Here is a 27,836-nt window from a genome sequence, read left to right on the forward strand (position 1 = left end):
TTCTTTTGTTCCCTTCTGTGGCCTGGAATGTGGAACCAGTGAAGTTGACAATCACTGGAGAAAACACTTTTGACCTAGCGAGAAAAGCCAAATGTAGAAGATGGCAGATTTGCCCCAGCAACCTGTGTATCTAGATGACTTTATGGAGCATAGCCCAGATATTCATCTTGAACTGTGATATGAAAAAGAAGCTTCTAACACATTTAAGCCCTTGTACTTGGAGCTGCTTTTCCCCGCTTACAGTGGCTTAACTTTCTCCCTAATCATGTCAACAAATACTAGTGGGGTTCTTAGTGGCAGGATCTGTTTTGTAGAGAACAAAAATCCACTTTAGCTAGTTTAAGAAGAAAGGGATTTATTGCAGCCGTTAGGTAGCATATAAAACTCTTTGGAAGGCCAAGGAAACAATTTTGGATTATACACTGTCAGAAGTAATACAGTCAGAAGAAACATCTGGCTCACTACAGATTTATTCCAGAAGAAATCCCACTGTTGCCACTACCCTCTACAGAGCACAGCATCACTATTATCTATCTCCCTGGGTTATGTGCTGGCTTGTTGATCTGCGAGAGGAGTATGGGAGGTGTCCATAGCACTCTGCTGACTCGTCTCTCTGGGTCATGCCACGGTGGGCTTGGACCATGCCAGCAGAGACCCTGACTGTAGTTCTCTTCGCTTTCTGGCATTCATGTCTCCTGCAAAGATGCTTTGTTTCAGTCTGTTGGTGTGTTCATTTGCTCTCACTGAATGGATGATTTCTTCTTTAGGAGTTCCTAGAAATGTGATGTTTCAAAAATTTTCATTACAGGTTTAGCAGAATAAAATGCTTTAAATGATAGATGTAATTTTCAGTAACAGAAGAGTCATACTGTCAGAATTCTGAGTCTAATTCCAGAATTGTCCTTGAAAGGACAAGATTTATTGTCAAGGAATGAATTTAAGTAATAAAGTTGGCAAGTAGTCAACATAGATCAACTTTCCATTATTAACATTCTGAGCCATATGTGAAATGACTGGAAAACAGATCTTGGAGCCATAAGGCATTAAGACTTGTTCTTCCCTTCCTGTCAATTTAAACACAAAAAGCACTTTAGGAAACCAAAGACACATGCACATTCATAAAGGGAAAAGGATTGGAGTGAACCTTTCTATTTTTCCTCTAATGCTGGAATATTCTTTCACATTCTTTCCAATATTTTACTTAGTTTGAATCCAACTACTTTCTGTAATACTCAAGACTTTCCTCAAAAGCACTTCATTGTGGGTCAACAAGGTATGCCACCTAAATCAGATTTTCACGTAACCAAGAATCATCTCTTTAGAATTGAAAATCTTTTGCATCTTATTTTTGACATAAATCTTTTTGAAGTCCATACATTTTAACCTGACTTATTAAAAAAAAGACGCTCTCCTTGGTTATCTCAATGAATACTCATTACTAGATAGTGCTTGCAGAGTGAAATTCCAGCTACTTTCCAAAATTCTTTTCACTTCTTGCAGTACTGATAATCACTTTTCACTGGGACTCCCTCAAATATTTTTATGCCCCTTTCTCTCTTCAAATGTATTGTTTATAACTTATCAAGCTTAATTGAAGCGTGTTAGGTAGAATCAAACAGGCTCTGAATGAGAGTTTAAAAGGTCACCTAGGAAATAAGGAATTTAGCCAGAGTGCTGTGGCTTTGTCAAAGCCATTTCATCATGCTTTAAAAAAAATTCTGGATGCATATCTCTACATCAGAGAATTGAGGATTATAGAAATCTGGCCTTCAGAAGAGAGTAGTTTTACTATCCTTTTAGATACAAACTTTAAAAAAAAAAGTTTTATTCAGATATAATTGACAAATAACAACAAATCATATATATTTAAAGTATACAATTGGATTAGTTTTGACATATGTACACATTCACCAAACCATCATCACAATCAAGATAATGAACATGTCTATCACCCAAAAAAGTTTCCTCATTCCCCTCTGTAATTTTAAAGTCCAGATTCCCAGGAAACTGCTGATCTAATTTACACCACTCTAGATTAGTTTGCATTTTCTAGAATTTTAAATGAATGGAATTATACAGTATGTATCCTTTTTTGACCTTTTAAATTTTACTCAGCATAATTGTTTTGAGATTCACTCTGGTATAGCATATATCAACAATTCATTCTGCTTTATTGCTGACTAATATTCTATTATATAAATGTAACCCAGTTGTTTATCTATTCATCTGTTTATAGACATTTGGGTTATTTTCAGTTTTTAGCTCTTACAAGTAAAGCTGCTATGAATTTTTATATACAAGGTGTTATGTATGGTGTTATGAACCAAAGAAACTTAGAAACTGTTTTCCAAAGGGGTTGTATCATTTTACATTCTCAGCAGCAGTGCATGAGAATTCTAGTTCCTTTATATTGGTATGGTCAGTCTTTTAAATTTTAGTGATTCTGACAATGAGTGGTGCTATCCATTGTGGTTTTAATTTGCATGTCTTTAACGACTAATGATATTAAATATATTTTAATATGTTTGTTTTCTAGTCATATTGTCTTCTGATGTGGTTTAGATCTGTGTGCCCAACCCAAAATCGTGTCGAAGTGTAATCCCCAATATTGGAGGTGGGGCCTGGTGGCAGGTGATTGGATCATAGGAGTGGATTTCTTGTGAATGGTTTGGTGCTGTTCTTGTGATAGTGAGTTCCTGTGAGATCTGGTTATTTAAAAGTGTGTGGCACTTCCCCTCACTTCTCTTGTTCCTGCTCCTACCATGTGAGATGCCTACAGCTCAGCCTCCCCAGAAGCCCAGGATATACTAGCATCATACTTCCTGTACAGCCTGCAGAACCATGAGCCAATTAAACCTCTTTTCTTTATAAATTACCCAGTCTCATGTGTCTTTACAGCAATGAGAAAACAGACTTATATGTCATCTTTGGTGAGGAATCTGATCAAATCTTTTGCCCATTTTTTTAATTAACTCATTTGCTTTCTTATATTAAGTCTTCAGTTATTTATATATTTTGGATACAAGTTTATCCAAATATATCATATAGATGATATATCAGATATACGATCTGCAAGTATTTTCTCTGTAGCTTGCATTTTATTTCTTTCAAGGAATAGAAGTTTTTAACTGTGATGAAGTTCAATATATCATTTTTCCCTTATAGATCATGCTTTCAGTGTTGTGTCTAAGAAATCTTGGCCTAATCCAAGGCAGCAAAGATTTTCTTTCTATGTTTCCTTCTAGATGTTCTATAGTTTTAGGTTTCATGTTTAGGTCTATGATCCATTTTTGGTGAATTTGTGTAAATGGTGTTAAGGAATGGATTGAGGTTCCTTTTTTTCAACTTTTGCTAAAAAGACTTGAAATTAGTTGTTCAAAAATTGGTGTGTGTACTTCTGGGCTCTCCATTTTTTTCTACTGATTCATTTCTTTATCTTTGTGCTAGTACCACTAGTCTTGCTTACTCTAGCATTATAATAAACCTTAAAATCAGGTAGTATTAGTCCTCTAACTTTGTTCTTTATCAACATTGTTTTGGCTATTCTAGGCCTTTGCATTTCAATGTAAATTTTATAATTGTTTTTATCAATACCTACAAAAGAGACTTTCAGGATTATGATCAGAATTTCATTAAATCTATACATTAATGGAGGGGTCAGGGTGAGTTTTCTGACCCATGAGCAAGACATATCTATTTATTTATTTATTGGTTTGTTTGTTTGTTTTTTGTTTTGTTTTGTTTTTGAGACAGAGTCTTGCTGTGTCGCCAGGCTGGAGTACAGTGGTGCGATCTTGGCTCACTGCAACCTCTGCCTCCCAGGTTCAAAGGATCCTCATGCCTCAGCCTCCTGAGTAGCTGAGATTACAGGCATGTGCCACTACACTTGGCTAATTTTTGTACTTTTGGTAGAGATGAGGTTTCGCCATGTTGTCCAGCCTGGTCTCAAACTCCTGGCCTTAACTGATCTGCCTGCCTTGGCCTCCCAAAGTGCTGAAATTACAGGCATGAGCCTCTGCACTCAGCTCATACCTACCTATTTAGATTTTCTTTAATTTTTCTCACAAGTGTTTTGTAGTTTTCAATGTGCAAGTCTTTCACCTTTGTTAGTTCATGTTTTTTGCTGCTATTGTAAATAACATTTTTACTAGTATGTAGAGATACTTTCGTATATTGATCTTGTATCTTGTGACTTTGCTAAAGTCATTAGTTCTAGTAAGTGTCTTTATAGATTTCCATGGATTCTCTACGTAATTATCATGTCTGTGAATAACGACAGTGTTATTCCTTCCTATTTAGTCTGTGTGCCTGTTACTCTTTTCCTTGCCTCATTGCAATGGCTAGAACATCTAACCCAATGTTAAACAGAAGTGGAAGAAGTGGACATCGTGATGTCATTTCTGATAGTAGGAGGAAAGTACTCTCTGTAGAGGAAGAATATTTGGAGCTTACCTCCAGCCTCTCCAGATCCTTTTCTTTAAAGTGTTTGACTATAACACATAACCTTTAATGCTGTCACTGTGATGTATCCTTGTTTATATAGCTAACAATTTTCCTTTCATCTGACGGACATCTTTTAACATTTATGATAGTGCTGATGATCCACTGATTACAAATTATTTCAGTTTTTTATGTCTAGAAAGTCTTCATTTCACCTTTGTTTTTTAAATATTTTTTCTGGGTATAGAATTCTAAATATAGAATTTTAGGTTGACTTTTTTTCTTTCAGTAATTTAAATATGTTGCTTCACAGTGAATTCACCTGCAATTTCCAATAAAAATTATACTGTCATCCTTATCTTTGTTCCTCTGCATGTATCATGTCTTTCTTTTTTGGCTGCTTTTTACGATTTTCTCTTTATCATTGGTTTTGAGCACTTTGATTATGATGCACATTGATGTAGTTTTCTTCATGTTTCCTGTGCTTGGGGTTTGTTGAGCTTCTTGAGTCTATGAGTTTTGAGTTTTCATCAAATTTGGAAAATTTACTTTTAAGAGTTTATTTCTCTATTTCCTCTTTTCTCCTCTCCTTTGGATACTCTAATTACACACATATTAGGATGTCTGAAGTTGTCCCACAGCTTACTGATGTCCTTTCCTCTTTTTAATTCTCCTATCTCTGTGCTTCATTTAGGATCATTTCTATTGCTATGTTTTCAAATTCACTACTCTTTTATTCTTCAATGTCTAATCTTCTGTGGGTCTACTGCAGCTTTTATCTCTAAAGTTCAATGTGTTTTGTTTTATTTTGTTTTTCAAATATCTTTCATGTTTCACCTTAACTTTATAAACATATAAAATGTAATTCTGATCACTTTACTGCCTTGTCTGGTAATTCTAACACTGTGTAAATTCTGAGTTGTTTCAATTGGGTGATAAGTTTTCCAAATATGGTTTGTATTTTCTTGTTTCTTTGACTTGTAACTTTTAGCTGACTATCAGACATTGTAAATTTTGTTTCATTGGGTGCTGGATATTTCTGTGTTCCTACAAGTATTCTTGAGCTTTGTTCTGAGATGCTTGGAAACAGTTTTATCCTTTCAGGGTTGTTAGGCTGGCCCAGAGCAATATTCAATGTAGAGTTACTTATTCCCCACTGAGGCAAGACCCGACTATGCACTGTAGCAAATGTCCTGTGAATTATGGGATTTTCCAGTCTGGATGGTGGGAACAGACATTACTCTCAGCCTTGTGTGAGCATTGGGCACTGGTTCCTCTAATATGTTTAGGGATTTTTTCCTTTCTTCACGCAGTTTCCTCATAGGCAAGTGCTAATCTGTATTCATCTGAATACTTGAGAGGAATCCTTTGCAGATCTCTGAAGTTCTCTCTCTTTGCAGGTCTCTGCTCTCCAGTACTCTGTCCTACGACTCTGGCCATCTTAGTCTCCCTGAACTCTCAACTCTGTCTCCTCAACTCAGAGTTCACTGCACTCTCCTGGATTTCCCCCCTCAGCGCCTCATCCTGGAAATTCTCTCAAGACAGTAAGCTGGGGCAACCATAGGGCTCATCTTGCTTGTTTCCTGTCTCTTATGGGGTTACTGTCTTTTTTCCCCAATGTCCAGCATCCTGAGAACTATTGTGTCCTGTATGTTGTATGTTGTCCTTTTTTATTTATTTATTTTTTTCTTGTCAAAGATAGAAAGAAGAATCTGGTTCCTGTTACTCCATCTTGATTAGAAATAGAAGTTCCCACAATCTATTTTGACCTTTGTTTTATAGCTTCAAGGTAATATAAATAATACAATTTTTAAATAAATGATGTCATTGATCAAGATTTTTAGTCAAATTTTGCTATTCTCATTCACTTTTTTGTTTTGTTTTGTTTTTGAGACGGTGTCTCGCACTGTCGCCTGGGCTGGAGTGCAGTGGTGCCATCTCGGCTCACTACAACCTCCGCCTCCTAGGTTCAAGCCTCAGCCTCCCAAGTAGCTGGGATTACAGCTGCCAGCCACCACGCCTGGCTAACTTTTTTGTAATTTTAGTAGAGACGAGGTTTTACTGTGTTGATCAGGTGGGTCTCAAACTCCTGACTTTGTCATCCACCTGCCTCGGCCTCTTAAAGTGCTGGAATTACAGGCATGAGCCACTGTGCCCAGCCTATTTTTCTTATATTATGTCATTCAGGAACTGTGTCTTTTGATTCTAACCAATGCAGGATTTTTTTTTATCCATATGTATCAAACAATGTCAATAATAAATGATTGAATTTGCACTGGAAAATAAATATTTCCTTCTCCTCATACGTCTTGGAGAATGTTTTAACAGTCTCCAGCCAAAGTTTGAAACTTCTTAATTTAAAACTTTTTCTTTTCATTCATTCTCAGTTTTTGTGGAGAAGTAGCAAATAGGCTTCCACTTATGTACCAACCCTCACTCATTTGGTGCTTTGGTGTTTTTGTTTTGGAGGCAGGGTCTCACTCTGTCATCCAGGCTAGAGTGCAGTAACTTGATCACAGCTCATTGCAACCTGGACCTCCCTGGTCCCTAACTTATTTTTTATGGCCACCAGATTGCTGTATGTTCTATATTTTTTAGTACTATTTTTATCTTTTTATATATATTTTTTAAATTTCTGAATTATATCTTTTTCTGGTATGAGAGATAATAGCTACTTTTCAGTGAATAGCCAATTGTCTAGCAATAATTATTAAATTGATGTAAACATCAATTTTATCATATGATGAAATCCATAGATATGGCTATTTTGTTTTTACACTCTTCTCTGTTCTACCGTTCCTCTTTTATACAGTCAAAATTATATTGATAGTAATGATAAAAACGGCTTTAGAGTTATAATATCTAGATTAGAATTCTATTTTCATTATTTACTGGCTATTTAATCTTCCGCAAATGCATCTTTTCTGAGCCTCAGTTTCTTCCTCTAAGTATTAGGTATTAAAAATGCTATCTACTTTATAAGGTTTGTAAGATAATTAAATGACATCAGGTATGTAAAACATAGCACAGCATCTGGCACACAGTAAGCCTTCAATAAATGTCACTAAAAACAGTAGTAGTAATAAAGCTTTATAGTGTGTTTTCATACCTAGTAGGTAAGTCCTCTCATGTTATACTTTAAGAAAAAAAAAATTATTTGCTTGTTTCACCTGTTACCATCCCCGTTGCCTCTGTGTTAAGTAAGAGTAACTCTCCAAGATCCACCACAAGATTGAAGGACAAATGCAGAACCTTGGGAACAGATCTTCCAGAGTCACTTTGTTACTAACATTCAGTCAACTGTAGGGAGGAAAGTGGAAGGGACAAATATAGTCTTTCTGTGATCAGTATGCTTTCTCTCACTCAAACAACACAGCTCACAATGATTAGCAACAGCTGTAGAAAGAAGTGGACTTTTTTTGACATGTCTTTTCAGAGAATGCTTTCTTGCTACTTCTCCTCAGCTTTGCAGTTGAATAATTACATTCTTCATGAATCCTCTTGTTTCTGTAAACTAAAAATAAAATCCTAAGCCCCTCAAACTGACTGGATGGACCCTGCCCCCTTGGCCAAGGGGACTCCAGAGAAACCTTACAAATTTAGTTCCCAGCCATGTCAGGATGGGAGGTCCAACACCCCTTGTTACACCCACCTCCTTTTGTGGTTTAGAAACAACTGACCAGCAGTAATGTCAAAATAGATATCATAAGACTGACAGAATGGACTCTTCGTGGAAATAAGATACCAGATTATAAATAGGACCTAAGGCCATGCCAGAGAAGGATTAAATCATACACCCTACACTTAAAGAATAAAGTATGTGCAAAGTGCTACAAGGTTTTTCTTTTTCTCTAGAAGCTAAACAAGCACTGGCCTTGAAATAAACAATATTAAAACAATTGCCACTCACCACCAGATGTTCACTAACTGACACCCTGTTCCACAAGCCTTGATTGGACAACAGACTGATTTCTGTAACTTTCTTCTGATGAGAGACCACTTATCATGAACTGGTTTTGGTGGGTTTTACAGAGACTGCACACTGGAATGCCTTCGTGTCCCTGCCTCACCTTTTGGCTCAGCTGTAATACATTTAAATGTTAATCTTCCACTCCTAAGTGAACATGGGTGGTGTGTAACATGCATGAGGACCAACTTCATGAATATTCATAGCTCCTCCTGTAACCTGTTGAATATGTATACTTGGCCAACCCATTCCAAAAAAATCCCTGTTCCATCCTCCTCTGCCTCAAAGTGCTTTTTTTGATGGTGGTTGTGCTTCCTGCCTGGAGGTTGTAATCTCCTTCTTAAGAAATAAAGCTCATAACCTCATCAAATTGAATGATGAGGAACCAAAATAGAAAAAAAGGAAATAAATGTCTCTTTTCTAAATGTATACATTGTTATACATAGTGATTTTTAAGTTAATACTTATCATCCCTTTACTTTCAACCATGTTTAGCACAAACTAGCCACTGTCTGTTCTGTCATTGCAGAATTACATACTATACTGAATAATTTGGAAAGAAATTTACCTCACCAGATCCTAGCTAGGAATAGGCACATCTGTCCATTTATTTATTTTGTTCCTTAGCAAAGGTTTTTTTTTGTTTTTGTTTTTGTTTGTTTTTACTTTAAGTTCTGGGATACATGTGCAGAACGTGCAGGTTTGTTACATAGGTATACACGTGCTATGGTGGTTTGCTGCACTTAACCCATCATCTAGGTTTTAAGCCCCGCATGCATTAGGTACTTGTCCTAATGCTCTCCCTCCCCTTGTCCCCCACCCCCAACAGGCCCCAGTGTGTGATGGTCCCCTCTCTGTGTCCATGTGTTCTCGTCGTTCAACTCCCACTTACGAGTGAGAACATGCAGTGTTTGGTTTTCTGTTCCTGTGTTAGTTTGCTGAGAATGATAGTTTTCAGCTTCATCCATGTTCCTGCAAAGGACATGAACTCATTCTTTTTTATGGCTGCATAGTATTCCATGGTGCATATGTGCCACATTTTCTTTATCCAGTCTATCACTGGTGGGCATTTGGGTTGGTTCCAAGTCTTTGCTATTGTAAATAGTGCTGCAATAAACGTATGTGTGCATGTGTCTTTATAGTAGAATGATTTATAATCCTTTGTGGGTATATACCCAGTAATGGGACTGCTAGGTCAAATGGTACTCCTGGTTCTAGATCCTTGAGGAATTGCCACACTGTCTTCCACAACGGTTGAACTAATTTACACTCCCACCAACAGTGTAAAAACCTATTTCTCCACAGCCTTGCCACCCCTTGGCAAAGTTCTAATGGTGCTCTAACTTCCTTTATCCCTTCCTTTCTCTCCTTCTTCTTTCTTTCCTCTCTTCCATGTTATATAGAGTTAAAAATTTTTAATTTTTGTGGGTACATACTAAGTATATATATTTATGAGGTACATGAGATGTTTTGATGCAAGCATGCAATGTGAAATAAGCACTTCATGGAGAATAAAACATCAATCCCCTGAAGCATTTATCCTTTGAGTTACAAACAATCCAATTATATACTTTATTTTTAAAATGTACAGTTATTATTGACTACAGTCACCCTTTTGTGCTATCAAATACTAGATCTTATTCATTCTTTCTATTTTTTGTACCCATTAATCATCCCTACCTACCCCTAGCCCAACCTTCCACTACCCTTCCTAGCCTCTGATAACCATCCTTCTACTCTTTATGTCCATGCGTTAAATTGATTTGATTTTTAGATCCCACAAATAAGTGAGAACATGTGATGTTTGTCTTTCTGTGCCTGGTTTATTTTACTTAACATAATCAACTCCAGTTCCATCCATGTTGCTACAAATGATTAGATCTCATTCTTTTTTATGGCTAAACAGTACTCCATTGTGCATATGTACCACATTTTCTTTATCCATTCACCTATTGATGGACACTTAGGTTGCTTCCAAATATTAGCTATTGTAAACAGTGCTGCAACAAACATAAGAGTGCAGATATCTCTTCAATATACTAATTTCCTTTCTTTTGGGTATATACCCAGTAATGTGATTGCTGGATCATATGATAGCTCCATTTTTAGTGTTTTGAGGAACCTCCAAACTGTTCTCCGTAGTGGTTGTACTAATTTACATTCTCACCAATAGTGTACAATGATTCCCTTTTCTCCACATCGTCACCAGCATTTGTTATTGCCTGTCTTTTGCATATAAGCCATTTTAACTCAGGTAAGATGATTTCTCATTATAGTTTTGATTTGCATTTCTCTGATGGTCAATGTTGTTGAGCAGTTTTTCATATACCTTTTGCTCATTTTTTATTGGATTATTAAATTGTTTCCCATAAAGTTGTTTGAGCTCCTTACAGATTCTGATTATTATCCCTTGTCAGATGGGTAGTTTGCAAATATTTTCTCCCATTCTGTGATTGTCTGTTTACTTTATTAATTGTATCCTTTGCTGTATAGAAGCTTTTTAACTTGATATGATCCCATTTGTCCAATTTTGCCTTAGCTCCCTGTGTTTGTGGGGCATTGCTCAAGAAATCTTTGCCCAGACCAATGTCCAAGAGATATTCCCTAATGTTTTCTCATAGTAGTTTCATAGTTTGAAGTCTTACATTTAAGTATTTAATCAATTTTTATTTGATTTTTGTATATGGCAAGATAGAGGTCTAGTTTCATTATTTGGCATAGGGATACCCAGTTTTTGCAAAATCATTTACTGCAGTACTATCTTTTTCTCAGTGTATGTTCTTGGCACCTTTGACAAAAATGAGTTCACTGTAGGTGTATGGATTTATTTCCGGGTTCTCTATTCTGTTCCATTGGTCTATGTGTCTTTTGTTATGCCAATACCATACTATTTTGGTTACTATAGCTCTGTAGTATATTTTGAAGTCAGATAATGTGATTTCTCCTGTTTTGGTGTTTTTGTGTAGGACAGCTTTGGCTATTCTGGGTCTTTCATGATTCTATGTAAATTTTAGGATTTTTTTTCTATTTCTGTGAATAATGTCATTAGTATTTTGATAGGGATGGCATTAAATCTGTAAGTTGCTTTGGGTAGTATGGACATTTTAACAATATTGATTCTTCCAATTCAGGAACATGAAATATTTTTCAATTTTTTGTTGTCTTCTTCAATTTTTTCATAAGTGTTTTGTAGTTTTCATTACAGAGATCTTTCACTTCTTTGTTAATTTTAATTAATTAGGTATTTAATTTTATGTGTGGCTGTTGTAATTGGGATTACTTTTTATTTCTTTTTTCAGGCAGAGTCATCAGTTTATTCCAAATATAACATCACATCATCTGCAAACAAGGATAATTTGACTTCTTCTTTTCCAAGTTGGACTCCCTTTATATCTAACTTTCTCTTGTCAAATTGTCCTAGATAGGAATTCCAGAACTATGTCAAATAACAGTGGTGACAGTGGACATCCTTGTCATGTTCAGGATTTTAGAGGAAAGGCTTTCAGTTTTTCCCCATTCTGTATGATACTAGCTGTGTGTCTGTCACATATGGTGTTTATTATGTTGAAGGGTGTTCCTTCTATACCCAGTTTTTAGAGGACTTTTATCATGAAAGGATGTTGAATTTTATCAAATGCCTTTTCAGCATCAATTGAAATGATAGTATGGTTTTTATCCTTCATTCTGTTGATATGACATATCACATTTATTGATTTGCATATGTTGAACCATCCTTGCATCTCAGGGGTAAATCCCACTTGGTCATGATGAATAATCTTTCTAAAGTATTGTTGAGTTTGGTTTTCTAGTATTTCATTGAGGATTTTTGCATCAATATTCATCAGCGATATTGTCCTGTAGTTTTCTTTTCTTTTTTTTTTTCTAGTTTTTTTTTAATGTGTCTTTGTCTGGTTTTGGTATTAAGGTAATACTGGCCTCGCAGAATGAGCTTGGAAGGATTCCCTCCCTCCTGCATTTTTCTGAATAATTTGAGTAGGATTAGTATTAGTTCTTCTTTAAATGTTTGGTAAAGTTCAACAGTGAAGCTGTCGGGTCTCCAGTTTTTCTTTACTGGAAGACGTTTTATTAAGGCTTCAATCTCATTACTTGTTATTGATCTGTTCAGGTTTTGGATTTCTTCCTGCTTCAATCTTATTAGGTTGTATGTATCTAGTAATTTGTCTCTTTCTTCTAGATTTTCCAATTTGTTGGCATATAGTTGCTCATAGCAGCCACTAATGATCCTTTGAATTTCTGTGGTATCATTTGTAATGTCTCCTTTTTTTATTTCTGATTATATTTATTTTGATCATCTTTTTTGTTGTTGTTAGTCTGGCTAAAGGTTTGTCGATTTTCTTTAACTTTTCAAAAAAACAACTTTTTGTTTCATTGTTTTTCCATTTCAATTTCATTTATTTCCACTCTAATCTTTATTATTTCTTCTACTAATTTTGGGTTTGTTTTGCTCTTGCTTTTCTAATTCTTTAAGATGTATCATTAGATTGTTCATTTGAAGTTTTTCCTCTTTTTTGGTGTAGGCACTTATAGCTGTAGACTTCCCAGTTAATACTGCTTTTGCTGAATCCCATAGGTTTTGGTATGTTGTGTTTCTATTATCATTTGTTTCAAAAAAGTTTCCAATTTCTTTCTTAATTTCTTCATTGATACACTGGTCATTTGGGAGCATATTGTTGTATTTCCATATATTTGTATAGTTTTCAAAATCCCCTTGTTATTAATTTCTAGTTTTATTCCATTGTGGTCAGAGAAGATGCTTGATATTATTTCAATTTTTTAATGTTTTCAGATTTGTTTTATGACCTCACCTATGGTCTGTCTTGAGAATGATCCATGTGCTGGGGGAAACAATGCATATTCTGCTGCTCTTGGATAAAATGTTGTGTGACTATCTATTAGATCAATTTGGTTTCTATTGCAGATTAAACTGATATTTGTTGATTTTCTGTCTGGAAGATCTGTCCAATGCTGGAAGTGGGATGTTGAAATCTCCATCTGTTATTGTATTGGAGCTTCTCTCTCTCTTTAGCTCTAATAACATTTCCTTTATATATCTGGGTGTTCCAGTGTTGGGTGCATATATATTTAAAATTGTTATATCCTCTTGCTGAATTGATCCCTTTATCATTACACAGCGACCTTCTTCATCTCTTCTTATAGTTTTTGTCTTGAAATCTATCTTGTCTGATATAAGTATAGTGACTCCTCCTCTTTTTTGGTTTTCATTGGCATGGGATATTTTTTACATCCCTTTATTTTCAGTCTATGCATGTCTTTACAGGTGAAGTGTGTGTGTGAGAGACAGTGTGTGTGTGTACGTGTGTGTGTGTATTCAGTAGGCAACAGATCAATGGGTCTTGTTTTCTCATCCATTCAGCCAGTCTCTATATCTTTTAACTGGAGAGTTTGGTCCATTCACATTCGATGTTATTATTAAATAAGGACTTACTTCTGCCATGGAAATTCCTTCTGCACACATGCTTCTATAACCAGAATAGGGAGCAGTAGCAGTGTCCAGCCAGAAATAATTACTCTGACCTTAAAGGAATCATAGTATTTCTGGCTGCAACCTGTTATAACAAGCCACCTCAAATGTAAATGTCAAAGGGGTGGAATAGTGTAATCTATAAGATGCCTGGAAGAAGAAGAAATGAAATATTCTGAATAGTGTTACTGTTTCTTCGTCTTATTGTTCACTTTAATGAGAATGCCTCTAGGTTTTAGTACCAGGCATAATATTTGTTTTTGTAGTTGTTGATTTGTGTAAAAAGTCTTTTTTATCATACTAAGTGAGTTATCATTTCTTGCCATGGGTTTTTATTAGGAAGGAATGGCGAATTTTATATTTTAATATTTATAGAAATAGGTGCTTATATTTTTTTCTTTTAATCTGTTATACAGTTAATTATATTAATGGACTTCCTATTTCAAACTATTCTTGCATCACAGAGGGAAAACCCTACTAAACTACAGTTTATTATCATATTCTGTTATAAATGTTCTGGATTTGATATATTTCAAGTTTTGGGGGGTTTTTTTCATCATCGTATCTGAGATTGGGCTACATGCTTTGATATTTTTGTGCCATCTTTGTTGATTATCTATTATAACAGTCAAATAAATCTACTGGATCTGGTACCTCTAAAAAGTAAATTTTAAATTTTTTTAAATTCTTGTATGGTTATTGATTTATTCAGATTGTTGTCCCTTTCTTAAGTTAATTTTAGTTAGCATAAACAATTTATTCCATCTAGATTTTTCTTGAATGCCAAAACTGTACATGGTCATTTTACTTATATTTTTAATCTTTATCTATGTTTATATATCTTTTATCATTCACAATATTTGCTTTTCTGTTCTAGGTGAATGTGTATTAATTCTTCAAGACTGGTTTTGGGTCAATTTGCCAAAAATCAAACTGCAGAAAGCCAATTTTCCACAAGGACAGTTTGCCAAATTTTCTTCTTCCTTAGAACTCTTTATAAAGTTTACAGCAATCCACATTGAATGAGATCTTTTTAATAGCTTTTAAAGATTTATGTAAACTTTTAGTTGATCAGTTTTAATTTTGTTTTCATAGCAGCATTTTAAGGAATGTTTAATTTATCTTTACCCAGCTTCCTGCTGCTGCAGCTGGAAAGAGCTGGGGACAGAGATAGGAGACCTCTGCTAGGGGCAAGATGGGAAGGAGGCTCAGCTCATTTGCTGATTGCAATGAGAGAGAGGATGTGGGTCATAAAGAGAAAGATATATTCAGGGAATATATACTCATACAGAATATATCCCCAAATATAACCACTTTGCATAAATACATTCTTCATAGAAATAAGAAGTAGCCCCAGCTTCCTCCTTTCTCGGTTTCCCAGGCATTCCGCCCCTAGTCTCTTCCTAGTCTCTTTTCTCCCTGCAAGGGCTGTGCTGTGTGCTGGTTCTGCTCCCCACCTCTCCCCCATGTACTCACTCACTTCCTGCTCCTTCCAGCATAAGCAGCAAGGAGCTGGGGCAGAGACAAACCCCACATTCCATGAAACACTATTATGGAGACCCAATGAGAATCGGGCCATCTAAACTAAATAGAGAAAATAACAAGTACATTAAGACAAGTGGTGAATCGGTGATTTGGACTCTTTTTCTCTAGGACTTGAATCACATGACTCTCTCCTTGGCTGATTTGGTAGCTCCATTCTCTGGGGTCCCAGAGTGCCTTGTTGAGACCTCCAATACCTCACTTAGAAGTGATTTAAAGATATAAACATTCTATCTCAGTTATTTGATTTCATTACCAGCTCAATTTCTAGACTGTTTATTCATTCAGTAACTACTTAATGAACAAAAATTTCATTAAACAAATGTCCATTTAATGAAGAAATGTGAGCTGACTGCAAGCTGGCAGTATGAGCTGAATATGTGCTGCAAAGTGGCATAGATGCTGAAGATTAAAGTTAAATAAAACCTGGTCCCAGTCCAGAGCTCACAGGCTAGAGGTAGCAGGGACCAAGTCTTAGATATCTTCATATCCACTGTGTCCCTCACATCATGGCTGTCATAGAGTCTATGCTCAATAGAAGTTCTAGGTGTATTGAAGGCATGTTTCCACTAAAAGAACTAGAACTACAAGTCCCAAGTACAGTAATTGGTGGCTGTAACTAACATTTTAAACAGCAGAAAGTAGTCAAGCCCAAGAAAGTTTATGAGCTCTAAAGGCTACATTTTCTAATTTATCAAAATATTTTACAAAAACAGGACAAATTTAAAATTGTTTAGTGAGATACATGGTAGTCAGAATCTTACAACAATGAACAAAGCTGGAATTGTCCTTATATTTAACGTTTGGATCCTGAAACAAGCTACCTGCCTTTCCATTTAAACTTCAGCAATAATAATTCAATAGCCATGCTTAAGGTCAGTTAGGACATATTAAATGACCTGTTGGGTGTAAACTCATCAAAAAATGTTTATTAATTCAGCCTTAATCTAGTTCAAAGCATAACCTATCAGTCCCAGGGTGATCCAAATTAAATAGTGTTGATTCACTCCAGATTCCAGGTCTTATAGCTTCCACATGGCTGATCAAAAACACCCAGAAACACATGATAATTTAGGAAGTTCAATAACATATACAGCAGAACCATAATTAAATTTCATTCAAATAAATCCTACCCTCAGGATTTTTGAAGACTTGTAAATTCGTCTGGATATTTAAAAACAGAAACCATGTTCTCAGATGTTCCCCCAAACAACTCTTTTTAAAATAACCGTCTTTCAAAACCTGGTATGGGGTTGAGCACAGTGTCTCACACCTGTAATCCCAACACTTTGAGAGGCTGACGCAGGAGGATCACTTGAGGCCAGGAGGTCAAGACTAACCTGGGCAACACAGGGAGATCCCATCTCCACAAAAATAATTTTAAAAATTAGCTTGGCATGGTGGCACGTGCTAGTAGTTTCAGCTACTCCAGAGGCTGAAGTGGGAGAATCACTTGAGCCCAAGAATTCAAGGTTACAGTGAACTATGATCATGCCACTGCATTTGAGCCTGGGTGACAGACCAAGACCATGTTTCTTACCCTAAAACAACAACAACAAAACACCTGGTACTGATTATATCACTATAGGTGTATGATAACAATTCAAAACAAATAAGTAGTCTTCCTTCTGTCTGTCATTCTGTAACAAATAAATAAAAAATAAGAAAATAGGTAGTAATTAGGATTGTGTTTTAGTGAATCCTCAGGTAGTATATTTGTTAGGCTGAATAATGGCTCCTCCCAAAAGATATCCATGCCTTAATCCCTGGAACCTATGAATGTTACCTTATATCACAAAAAGTACTTTAAAGATATAATTGAATTACAAATTTTGAGATGGGGAAATTACCCTGGATCATCCGGGGGGATAATTTTTATTGTAGTTATATTTTATAGTTGTATTATAGTTATACTGTCTAAATATAACTATTTGCTTTAGAGGCAAAATAGATTAGGGTAAATTCTGCAGTCAAGTTGATGTGGAAGACAAGATTACCTGGATAATAAGAGTCAACATTATCTGCTCCACATTTCCTGAATGAAACCAGAATTATCTGACTTCCTACTTTGGCTCAAGGGCCAGACTGTGCCTCCAGGCCATCACAACCAGTAACCATGCACAATTGGCTCACTGATTCCCGTAAAGCAACTCATATGCTCTGAGTTATGACTAGATCTATTTCAGGACTTGTCACATTGTCAGGCCAGATTTCCACAATACAACCCCTGAGCAGAGCCTCTAAAGATGGAGATTCCAAAGACCTCTTTTATCCTATTGAATGCACAAAATTTTTGGAGCAAGCCCTCTACTCTCCACCACTTAGTCAGGGAAGTTCCGAGAGGTACAGCTTTACTTCCTGAGTTGCTTTGGATGATCAGACCATCCATCAAATTCCCAGCTGTTCTCACCATCATCCACTCCAAAACTACATAATTTAGACTACTAATTAAATCTCAGGTAAAAGCTTTAACTTTATGCCTTTGTAATTAGGAGATATTTTTATACACACATGCATATTCCAAAACACTTTTTAATTAAAACATTCTGGGGGAAATATCCTTACTTTCCATTTTGGAGATGGTGAAAAGTATTAAGAAAAGTTTGATTTTGCTCAGAGCATTCCTGTTTTAAATCAAACTAATTTTTCCATTGAATATTCTAAGAGTGATTTGCCCACCCTTAATGTACCTCAGCCAGAAACATGTTCCCTTTGAAATTAATCCCAGCTTGTGAACATTGAAAGGTGAAGACCGTAAGGAATGTAATTTCATATTAGTGGTTTCTGTGACTAGATAAACATTAATAATGTTTTCATACTGGCCTAGAAAGTGATTTAATTTATTAAGTGCAGTGGACATATGGTACCCTGTTTGCATTAGCTATGCCCAGTACATGAAAAGAAATCACTAAGTAGAATTCAGTTACCTACTTTTTTTCCCTAACTCACTATATTTTATGTATGAATTTGCCACTGGTAATGAAGAGCTCCAGCTAATATGAACAATGGCAAGAGAAGTTATACCATTAAATGTATAGGTTCATAAATGTAGCATATAAAAATGGATGATTTGCAATTCAATTCTACAAATATTGTGATAATACTATGTGACAGGACTTATAGCCTGAACTGGGGATAGAGAAGTGCATGAGCCAGATGCAGCCCCTGCCCCACAGACCTTAGGGTACCACTCTTTGCCAGAACCATGGTGGAGGTAATGGGGCATCTAAAATGGATTGCCTTCCTCAATATCCATTCCAGCCTCCTTCCAGTACTCCTGAGTTTGGAAAGCTAGAAATTACATTTCCCAGACTCCCTTATAGTCAGAGTTTAGGATGTGGTTGGGATTCCACCATTCAGATGCACTCAGAAGACTTGGATTGTAACTAAATTAAGTGGAGACATGGCTTGCCACATAATTTGGAAGAGCCAATATAAAATTAAAGTGTGAAGACCCTTGTACAAAAGGCAGTTAAAAAACTTTTTCCTCCTGTCTTCTTCCCCTGGTCTTTCTCACCATCTATCAGGGTGTTTTGTTTGTCTGTTTTTTGCTATTGAATGTTATAGTCCCAGAAATGTGAGGATACTCAGATATGAGGGCAGATCCTCACCAGTACTTATAATCTGGCGTATGTGCAGCCCACTGGCTATAAGGTTTCCCTCCTACCTGCTGCAAGACAAAAGGCTCCACAAGTTCAATCAGGCATCTTTTTCCTTCCACTGGCCACAGCAACTCAAGGTTGTTGGGTGACCCCCGAGAGTACTGTCACCTTCATGTATAGATAAATGAGACAGCTGGATGGAGACAGGAGGTGTACCCTCACCAAGTCACCCACTGAATGTTCCATGATGCTACCAGCCTGGGGCAAGGACTGCCACTGCCTTGCCCTCTCCTATCCTGTCTTGCATAGAGATGCTCTGGGAGCATGTGCCTGACTCTAACTAACCCCAATCTTCTTCCTATCCATGCCTAGGGCTCCACCAGAGGTGGAGGGAGGCAGTGATTGGTGGACCATGCCCAGGAAGGGGACGTGTGGGTTAGAGGAGCTGTTGGCTGAGAAGCTGTCACAGGAAGGTGGCAAGAAGAAGACCTAAGGTCCCCCAGGACATACTCTATTGTCCCCAAGGACATCACTTTTAAAACACAAATTAAAAGACAAATTTTTAAGAATTTCATCATGGTAGCCACAGAGCACTAAACTCCATGGATGGGGGCCCAGAAAGAATGCATAGATCACCTGCTCATGAAGCTGGTGCTTCGTGGAAAGAAAGCATTCCATTTTATGCCTGCTGATTGTGGCATCAAGGATCTCCTGTTATCAGTTTCCTGCCAAAATGTCAGGAGGAGATTGTGAGATTCTTGGCCACGCAAAAGTTGGGTGATTTTGGAAATGGGGAGTTTTTCCTAGAAACATAGCCTAGAGCCTGCTCTTTTAGCCACTTTAATGATTTTGTAAGCCATCTAATAGCTGGTAATAATTTCCTTAATACTTAGCCCAACCAGAAAGTCTTAATTGCAAATAACAGAAACCACAGCTGATAATTCTCTCTGGAGAAGCATGAAATAGACGTCAGAAGAAAATTGACTGTGGTGGTGGCCACCATTCCAAACAGAAAAAAAAAAGCATTTGATATTGCCGAAGGTCATTCAGTGCTAGAAGAAAAATCATTTATATTAAAGGAGAGGCATCATGGAAATGGAATAGCAGTGTCATTCCTAGCTGCCCTTTATATTCCAAGAGTTGGAGAGAATTCTTGAAGCAGACCAGTGATTAGCAAGTGGGCACAGAAACAAATTGTATCCTTGCTCAGAAAAAAGTAGGAATCATCCTTGTGATATAGTAGGAAAAACATGAGCTTTAGATTTATGTAAATCGAGGTTTGAATCCAGGCCATCTACTTTCTCTGTTACCTTCGGTAAGTAACTTCTCTAAGTCTCAATTTCCTCAAATTGTTCTTCTAGGGTAGTTAGAGATAATATAGAAAAACAACCCAGTATAATGTCAGATACACAGTAGATATCAATAACTACTGAAATCATAATAAAATCTGAAATTGGTACATAGGACGATGTGGATGGCTTTCCCAGGTCACTATTGCATCTGGGTATATTGTCCAAGCAGAACTTCTGTAAAGCAATACCATACGAAATCTCCATGGGATTTATTGGCATCAATCTCCCAGTCTTCCACCTACCCATCTACCCCCAGTCAACTCACCCATACCCCTATCCCAAATAACCATCTACCCTCTCTCCCTTCTAAAATTGGCACGTAGAATTCAATATTAAGAATTCTCAAGATTAAGTAGTAGCTCTATCTATCAAATCAAACCACAAATTAGAGAAATGATTTACTCCAAAATGAAATTCATTTAAAACTCATATAAAACTTTCTCCTCCCAAAGTTGGATCTGCTTTATAACAATTGCAGGGATGCTAAGGATCTCTGTATGTTTGGGAATCTCTTCATGTCAGCTCCATCCACCATACTGAATATTAATCAGAAATCTTTCTCTACCTTTGCATGTGCTATTTCTGCAGCTTGAGTTTTCTTTCCCTGGTTGGTGTGATACATTCAAGACTCACTTCACATTTCTACTCCTCTTTCTATCCCAGGGCCCCGAGACAGCAGATTTCACTCTTCATTACCAGCACAGAACCTTGCGCACACCTCTACACAACTCTTCCTATAGTGAATTTCAAGTATTTGTTTATATTTTGTCTATCCATATCTATATTTTGATATCCTTGTTGGCAGAGACCATACCTTGTTTATGTTTTTAATCTAATGCCAGTTCAGTCTTATGCATAGGGGGGCCTAATTCATACTGAGTTGATCTACAACCTTAAAAGTAAGCCCAAGCCCTTTACTCTCAACTTCACCCCGTTGGCTCAGTCCAGTGTTCTACTCTTCCATTACGATCAGCAGCCCCAGGCATCCTTTCTACTCTTATCAGCTCCACTGGATACCCAGGTCTCACCTGGTCTCAACTACCACTCATGACTCTGCTCTGTCCTTTACCCTCACAGAAACATATCCCGGCATTTATAAATATGGGCAGAGGAAGATGAGGAAAGGGAAAAAAAAGAGAGTTTAAAGAAAAATGAATGGCATGGTCAACAATGAGAAATGTAGTACGAGATAAAGAGAATGGTTGAAATGTGTAATGTATTGAGACCTACTGTGCTCCAAGCTCAAAGGAGATGTAAAGGGGAGAGAAATCAACAAGGTAGAAGAGCCTCTTTCCCTCTACCTTGCATCCTACTATGGGGCCTTGCATTCTACCATGCTGTATGTGCTGCAGACAATCAGTAAGTAAGTAACCAATGTAATTACAGCTCACGAAGAGTGCCACAAAGGAAGGAGGCAGGGAGATAAGATGATGATGATGACAATAATAGTAAGAAGTTACCTATAGTTAGCCCAAAATAGCTACTATATGTCAAGCCTTGTTTTAAATGCTACCAGTATCTAATCTTGCTTAATCCTTACAAGCACCCTAGAAAACAGGGATAATTATTTTCTCCTTTGTAGATGAGAAACTGAAGCACAGAGAAGTTAAGTAACATCTTTCAATGGCTAGCTTTGCTTAATGAGCAACTCAGCTATAATTGTTAAGAATGAGAAAATCAAATCTGATGTGTCATGGAATAAAAGTTTATTAATTAACTTGTAACAATTTCAAAAATCCTTTTTAGCAATTTTGAATCTTAAAGTTATATTAAATTAAGTAATAGATATTTATTAAATGTCTGGGCCATTTCTAAGTCAGTTAAAACACTGAAACACTAATTATTAAGCATAAATTTAAGTTTATACATTTTGATATATTTTTATGTGGTATGGATAAGCTAAATATATTTGGGTTTGTAAATAAACATGAAAATTTTGTTGTGAGGAAACATGTTTCTGAAAATTATGAAATGGTTACCATTGACAAAATGTTGATATGAAACAGTTCAAAATTGCTTATGTCCTAGGTTTTCATGATAAATTAAGGTTACTAGAGTTTTAAAAATCTAATTAACATATGGTAATTAAAACAACTCCTTACGCAAGGAAAGTAAGACATGTTTTTGGTAAGTGAAGCTTACATGAAAGATGTGTTTTAGTTAAGGGAAACATTAACTAAAATTAACTAAACATTAACTAAAACTAAGGATGATTAGTTGTCCCAAAATAAGAAAGAGAAAAGGTTGTGGAAAGTTTATGAAAGATGAATCTTGTGAAAAGAATTTTATGTGCAATTAAGCTGGCTAAAATTGGAAGGGAATTATAAGTTTTTTCTAAAAACAGCATTACTATCAAAGTTGTACTAATACAAAATGAGAATTTGGTTTTCTCCTTTAAACAAGATTTTTCTGGGGCATAGGTTCTCAGCATCTCCTGAGACTGTATCAAGGGAAAAATATTTTTAAAGATTTTTCTGTAATAAGAGATAGTAAAAGATTTTTTGTTCACCTTTTGAGTAAACTGCAAAAGGTGAGAGTGGGAGGGGAGAGAAAGAGAAACAGATTTTACGTGCTTCATGATGTCTTTTTTTAGGTCTTTTAATTATTTGGAAAATTAGGTCTTCCCTCTAACAAAGAGTAAAGGTTTTTGCTTTTTAAAACTTTTAATTATCAATTTGGCTAAATGATTGATTATTATTTCAGAGTGATCTGTGATCCTATTTTGATCAAGTGTTTTAAACCTTTGACATATTTGACAGGCTTCCCAACATAAAATTTCAAAAGAAAAAATAAGCCTTTTTGACTCCAAACTAACCTTCGGATGCTACAGGGCGCCCTTGAAGCATTCAAAACAGATATAATAAATAGGCTTATTTGGTATGTTTAATTATATGGGAAGCATTGTCAAATAAGAAATGATGTTTAGCCTTTTCCTGAGTTACATCATTTTCCAAAAATAGTATGAGATTTCTAAAATTCTGACATGTCATGGTATATGTTATCAGTCATGATATTATGATTATTATGTTAAATTATTGTAGGCCACAGACAGAATTAAACTTTCTTGTCAATTATGTCTTTAGTTATAACCATTTTAAGTCTTGTTGTCCTAGTTAATTGATTAATTCTGATGCCTTTTCTGAAAGCTCTTTACAAGCAATTATTATCCTAAAGTGTTATATCTTCAAGGAGGTGCATGGAAAGGATGGAAAGGACCCTGACAAGCACTCCTGAATACAGATTTCTGATTACTTTAGGATCATATCATTTGGATTAGGTAAGAATTCTCAGAACTCTAATGAAGAAACTGGTTTATAAAACTGTTTACCCAAGCAGACTAGAATTAATTAAATACCAAGGAAATATGGTTGCAGATTTTCATACTAAGTTTATAAGTACTGAAATTGTTAAGATACACAATTCCAATAAATTCCATGGTCCAAGTCAAATTACCTATGATAACATATTTAACAAAGAGTGCTACACACCTGAAGTAGAAAAACAAAACTGGAATGTAAGAGGATATAAACCCAAGGTTAAGCATGGACTCATGGAGCCTTGACTGCTTCCTGAGTCCCTAAAGCTTCATTATAAGCTTTGCACTCCGTGACTCATCATGGAAGAGATACAGTGATCCAAATTATGGGAAAAAATATTGGTGTGGTGACTGTTCTAAATTTCTGTAATGGTTGATGACCAATTTTTGATTTGTCAAAACCATAATCCTGATAAGACAACCAAAACTTCAGGTACATTTCTTCAATCTGATGGGTCACTTATAAAGGGATTTCATTCAATTGCCATTTTCTCTGCATGTTTTCTGATTGTACAGAAGCTTTCCCATATAGGAAGGCTACAAGAGTAGCTAAAAAGTTATTAGAAAATGTGTTTCCCTCATGGTGTATTCCTGGAGAAAATTCCAGCAATAGATCTACTTGTTTCACTGGACAAGTGGTAAAACAGTTAAATAAGGTATTATGGATACAGTCACATTAAGCAAAGCAAACTGAATCAACTGGATTGCCTCAGTCAAAGATATTATAGATTGATTACAATCAAATCCACTTCCAATGGGAACACAAGTTGATCCCCTAGGGAAGAGTTACTGGAAGGCCTATTTCCCTAATAATAGAAACTCATTTATGTTCTGCTTCTAACCTCTGATATGACTAAATGCTGCAAAGCTTTAATGCCTATGCCAAAGTGTATTTTCACCAGGTAAAGGAAACTTTTCATGATTCACCAACTTAAGACAATCAAACCCTTCATGATCTACAACGTGGAGACCAGGTTTTCCTGGGAACGATAATAGAGGAAGACTGCCCTTGCCACCAACACTGCAGCAAAACGTTGGGACATTGAACCTTGGGCCTGTAATCACACAACTCAGAGTGGCCCTTCAGACTCTTGGAACTGTACACCTGTAGGAGACCTTAAGGTGCAGCTAATCAGGGAAGTCTCTCCCCAGAAGCAGACAGCATCCTAGACATGGACAACTTTCCCAAGATCGTGGATCAAGAATTCTCTGTCATCAGAAAAATTTTACCTCTCTTAGTTTTTTTCTTTTCCTTGCTTATGCCTCTATGAACAATATAATTGGGAAAGGGGCCTTGTGTGCACCAATGGAGTATGCTTTTATTTGTGGAGGATTTTTCAGCCAACCTTATACCTGAGCAACTTATGCCTTGATGGATGGAAGATGAAGGGCCAATATGGGCTAGAAATTTTAATAGTACCTTTGCTGCTCCATGATCAGTCAGAAACAGAACATTTGTTCACTCCTCTTAACCTACATCTTAGGTTAAAAGAACATTGCCAGGAAGTCTTCACTCTTCTGGATGGGCATCATTTCTTAGGTCTCTTTTCCCATGGCCTGCATTAAATATAAATGAGGCAATGCTTACAAATGTATCACTCATAATAGGCTCTACAGCAGGTTCAACTGCAAAGACTGTGGTTGCACAACAGACGTCTTTAAATTCTCTTGCTAACGTTTTATTAGGTAATAAAATTGCTCTAGATTAACTATGAAAAGAGAGGAATCTGTGCAGTTTTTGACACTTCTTATTACACATAGATGAATACATCAGGTATTATAGGGACTCAGTCACAGGGGATTAAGCAACAAGCTGCTTAGTTAAAATAGGTAGATTCCTCATCTGGTTCGTTCTTTGATGTATTTGATTTTGATTGGTTTTGTTCAGGGGAAACCTGGCTAAGAAGTATATTCTAAACTCTTGATATTATCCTTTTGATAGCCATAATAGTAGTCTCCCTGATGTGCTGTATTCTCTTAAAATTTTTAAAGGTGTACATGCAGCCATCTGTAGAATGCCAAGTGGTCCCTCTTCAACTAGAACAACAAAAACCCAAAGACATGTGATCATGAGGACACTACTGTAACTTACGACTGACTTGTTGAGACTAGAACCCCAAAATGATGGTAACCAAGAATAGCAATAAAGCTCTAAGTTTTGGTCATGCTCTCATCTAAGATTTGTTAAACAAAATTATGGGAGGCCACTGGTTTGAACTGAACTCCTGCACTAGGCCTTAACAGACTACACTAACCCAACTTGGAGTCACTTATGCTATGTTCCACATAATCAAACCAAAGCCTTAAAGAAGCAAGCAGATCTCAAAACAGATGGGAACTGAGACCCAATAAGACTTGTGAATTCTATACTGAGACCAAATAAGTCTGTCCATTTACAATAATGACAGAAAGTGACATTATGCTTAAAGTTTATGGTATAATTGAGAGGTTGAAGGGGTCATTGTTAAATTCAGTTTGGCCTAAAGCTGCCTCCCTACATATTTTAACTTTTGCCTAAAGGTTTCTCCATGCATAGTGAGCTATAACCTAACTTGATATGTAAACAGACTGTAACCTACTCTTGTAACAAGTAGCTAATCACAGGCAGCAAACTGTTCAAACCAGGTTCAAATAAGACAAACACCCAGCTGTAACCAATCCAACTGTTTCAGTACCTCACTTCCATTTTTTGAATGTCACATTCCTTTTTCTGTCCATAAATATGATCTGATCATGCTACAGCACCAGAATTGCTCCGAACCTATTTTGGTTCTGAGGGCTGTCTGATGTGCAAACCATTCTTTGCTCAATTAAACTCCATTAAATTTAATTTGTCTAAAGTTTTTCTTATAACAACTGAATGGGATCATGAATTCTGACAGATATGAAATTCCACTGGTGCAAAACATTAGTAAACATGTTTAATGAAACTCTTATGAAGAAATAACATGTTCATTCCAAAACACTGGCCCACACCCTGAATATTATAAAATTCCATCTCCTTTGAGAGACTCTAAATGGTTGTGTTTCTCCTCATTAATAATAAAGATAAGAAGGACAATCTATATCGCATTGGATGGGTTACTTGCATCACTCAAAATGAGTTTAATAATTTACTCAGTTTTGAAAAGTAAATTCAGTCTTCTATCAAAGGTTAAAATTTGTTGACCTATGGGTAATTATAAAAGAAAACTTTCTTAAAAGAAAACTTTCTTAAAAGAAACGTAAGCTCTACTGGGCAGAAAAGACTATGTACTGTGAATTAAAGAAAGATTGTATTATGGTTAGAAAAAAATTTAGAACTAAGTACGTTATACTAAAATACCTAAAGATTATATATGGCAGGCCAGGCATGGCGGCTCATGCCTGTAATCCCAGAACTTTGGGAGGCTAAGGTAGGAGGATTGGTTGAGGCCAGGAGTTTGAGACCAGCCTGGAAAACACAGAGAGACATCTCTACAAAAATTAAAAAACAAAAAATTTACCTGGGCATGATGGCATTTGATCATAGTCCTAGCTACTTGAGAGGCTGAGAGGGCAGAATGGCTTGAGCCCAGAAGTCCAAGGCTGCAGTAAGCTATGATCATGTTACTGCACTCCAGCCTAGGTGACAGTGAGAGACTCTGTCTCTAAAAAATTAAAATAAAAATTATATAAGAGAGAAATTATAGTATTCTTCTGATTATCTAAGAACTTGCTATTTTAATCTAGATATTCTAGATTTAATCTATTTTATCAATCAAACTATTCTTCACATCACAAATCACTATGTTTTTACCACATTACTAATCTGAAATATGAACAAACAAGACTGGTTGAGAATTGGGTAGAACAATTATAAAGAAACCACATGAAAAGGTGAGAAAAGAAAGCAGCAGGAAGCTCCAATAAAACAGGACACATTTTTCTAACAATGTTATTATATATTTAATCCATGTTTCTCAGGATGAGATGCTTAAAGGCCTAAAAGTTACTTGGGAGTTTTGTATTACAAAATATCACAATTGATCCTGTTGCTAGATTTCTGCATTACAATTAAATCTAAGAGAAGAAATCTGATTTCTATTAAGTGTTAGGTTTTGTAATGTATTATTGTAAAAGAGGAAAAAATAGG

The 27,836-nt window shown here is 36.1% G+C and overlaps 1 long non-coding RNA gene across 1 annotated transcript; it reads right to left on the reverse strand.

The window, feature by feature from the left end:
* Window positions 1-338: 338 nt before the first annotated feature.
* LOC126944095 (uncharacterized) lies at window positions 339-27,497 on the reverse strand. Its single transcript, XR_007721957.1, has 3 exons — window positions 27,208-27,497; window positions 25,143-25,279; window positions 339-773 (listed from the first exon to the last, which is right to left on the reverse strand). It is a non-coding gene; the product is annotated as an uncharacterized LOC126944095 (long non-coding RNA).
* Between the last annotated feature and the right edge of the window lie 339 nt (window positions 27,498-27,836).

Source organism: Macaca thibetana, chromosome 1 (assembly GCF_024542745.1).
Source record: "Macaca thibetana thibetana isolate TM-01 chromosome 1, ASM2454274v1, whole genome shotgun sequence".
NCBI lineage: Eukaryota > Metazoa > Chordata > Mammalia > Primates > Cercopithecidae > Macaca > Macaca thibetana.